This window comes from Telopea speciosissima, chromosome 4 (assembly GCF_018873765.1).
Source record: "Telopea speciosissima isolate NSW1024214 ecotype Mountain lineage chromosome 4, Tspe_v1, whole genome shotgun sequence".
NCBI classification, from domain to species: domain Eukaryota; kingdom Viridiplantae; phylum Streptophyta; class Magnoliopsida; order Proteales; family Proteaceae; genus Telopea; species Telopea speciosissima.
In genome coordinates this window covers 54353226-54356291 of record NC_057919.1, presented here as the reverse complement: position 1 = coordinate 54356291, position 3066 = coordinate 54353226, and positions in this window count along the sequence as shown.

Genomic DNA, 3066 nt, shown 5'->3' with positions numbered 1-3066 from the left:
TTAACTTATAGCCCCAGTGAAACCTCAATTATCACACGGAAGCCTACGCCAGTAGAAACCATCCGGTCACCCAGTGGCAGACCCCGATAGCCATCACTACCCCTGTTTTGGCCTCTCCCACCTCAACAGACAACAGGTGCTCAGACTAGTCAACACATAAACCCCTGTTGGCAAGGGTTGTAGCATAAGGGAACAAGCATCCTAGTCATAGATATATTACATGCAAGTCCTATCGTTCTGAGAGGTATTCCGGATGCATCAACGTCCCATTCCATCTAGTACCCAGGTATCAGCACAACATGACACATACAGATCAGGATGACATATAACAGTTTTCATAATTAAATAAATTGGGATTCCGGTACCAACACACTCGGCACCGTTATCCGATACAATGGTAAGAATAATATCACATTCATAACAGTTCACATTTGAGATAAATAATGCAATGCTCACAATGCTTATATTTATATAATAGCATGATAATGGTTGCTTAATATATATATTCAAACCCATCAAAATGTCACCCAAAACCCACTCAACTAACTTGGGTGTCACCCGGCATGGTTGACATGAATCTCACCGGTGCACCAGCTATCCATCGAGTTGGGTAGCCTAAAAAACACAAAAAAATCATGAAAAGGTGTATAGAGGGGTCCCATGCTAGGCCCCCAAGTTTAAAACTAAGTTTCAACCAAGACAACACGAGCGGACTCACGGATGGAAGCAACAGGGTGAATCCATCCTTGACTCCGTTCAGGCCAAAAGGTCGAAACAGGAGGAGCGGATCCACGGACGAAACTTCTTACTTGGATCCGTTCGTACATCAGTTCGATTTCTGAGACACACCCGAGAGCGAGCGGATCCACGGACGGAACTTCTTACTTGGATCCGTTCGTACATCCGTTCGATTTCTGAGACATACCCTAGAGGGAACAGACCCACGGGCGGAGGCACAGAGTGAATTTGTTCCTTCATCCGTTCAGGTCAAGTCACTGGGATTATATGGACGGACTGACGGACGGTACTACTATTGGTGGATCCAATCGTGCGTCCGTCGAAAATCTTTTCCGAGATTTCAAAGGGCTTTTCCTCCAGCTTGGAGCCTGGAGTACACCCAGTACTCAGGGTCATGGAAGGGGTATCTAGGTCTCCTTAAGATCATTAGAGCCTAGGCTTACCTCATGGATCCAAGATCACACAAGGGTTTGGTCTCAATTTGTCCAAGGGTAGGGTTTCAAGGTTTTGAATCAAAGGTCCAGCAACAATGGCTGTAAAACAGCTCATAGGAGCTTGAACCAGGGTTTAGTCAGCACCATTTGAGCTCCAACTAAGGACCGAGCTTCACCATGAGTCCCAAATGGAACCCTAGGTTAGCTCAAGCTCAAGGAATCTATCAAAATGGAAATGGGAAGAGGTGTACCAAGGGTTTAGGTCATACCTTAGTGAGAGGAGCTCCAATTCCAGCCCTAGCCAGCCTTGAAGAACCACCTCCTTTTCCTTCCTCCATTCCTTTCCATCTCTTCTTCTTCAAGCCTTGTTCGGACAGCAAGAGGAGGAAATGTGGGCCAGCCAATCATCTTGGCATGGCTTCCACCTTCTTCCCTTCCCCTCTCATTCCTCTTCTATTTCCACTTCTTCTTCTTCCTTGTCTCTTCTCCTCCACGGTTTGCTTGGGAGGGGGAGAGATAAGGGAATATGAAGTTCTCTTATCTTGTAAAGATAGGAAAGGGCCTTAGGCCTTGTTTGTTTAGGTGCCCCTAACACAAAACAGTCCCTAGGTTTAAATGGGTTTTAATTTGGGCCTTAGGTCTTGTTTGGTTCATATCATAACCTATTAGGTCTATTTAGTTAGTTAAGTCATGTTTGGGTACACCCTAAGTCTCATAAGACTTATTTGTCCTCTAAGGTTTGTTTGATTTGAGTTAGATTATAAAACTCATTATTTTATTTAAGTCAAGTCTTGTGGGCCCACTTTCATGGCCCAATTAACCAATTAATGGTGAGGGTAGGGGTCTATCTAGTCCAAGGGTCTAAGTATGGTGTTCGGGACACGGGGATGTGGGTCCCATAGGAAAATAAATCAAAAGGGCAATTAACAGCACGGGCAGATCCACGAGCGGAACCAGTCAAGTGAGTCCGTTTGTGACTTCGTTGCTGCTGTCAGGGCCCAAACTTCTAGAAAAGTTGCGGGGTTTTGACTCGTACTTCCAGGACTTCGAGGGGACACTTAGAATAGTATTTTAAGTTCAAGATCATTGACCACTGCCACCATGGCACTACCCTTTGGTAATGTCTAATTTGCCTCGGGGTATCAGGGTATAATTCGGGTGCGGGTGTAACATCGTCAGCACACCCGGACAGAGTTCTTTTTCCCATAGGCTCCGTTTGTTTCGGTGTAAAATTTTATATGTTGTTGAAAAAATTTTCAATGTTTTTTTCAAAAATAAAAAAAAACATTAGAACAGTTTTCAACATGTAAAATTTTTGGATTATATTCTATCACAATTTTTTTTTTTTTTATTATAAATTTATAAGTGAGAGTTTTCAAACAGGTAAAATTTTACGCCGAAACAAATAGAATAAAGAAGAGTAAATTACTCCCCCCTCCCCTTGATTATACTCTAATGACAAACCCCTCCCCTGGGTTTTGAGTAATGACTCTCCCCTCCCCTGCATTCCCAAGATTCTATCAACCGTACCCATTCCGTTAAAATGGGCTGTTAAGTGATGACATCATCTATTTTTTTAAATCCCAAACTGCCCTTATATTTGTAATATTCCAATAATACCCCCTAACCATATCAAAACCCTAAAAATTTAGCCACCACTTCCGTAGCCACGATCACCACCATGGCTGTATCCACCACCGCTGCCCTCACGAGGTCCAAAATGAGACTGACGCCATTGATGGTGATGATGAGAAAGCTATGGGGATGCACAAAGGAAAGACACTAGAAGATCCACATTACACAGTTCAATATAGATGCAAGGAACGGATCAGGTTCGAAACCCTCCACTGCCTTCATCTTCCATATCTTGTATATGGTTAAAACAGGGAGAGAT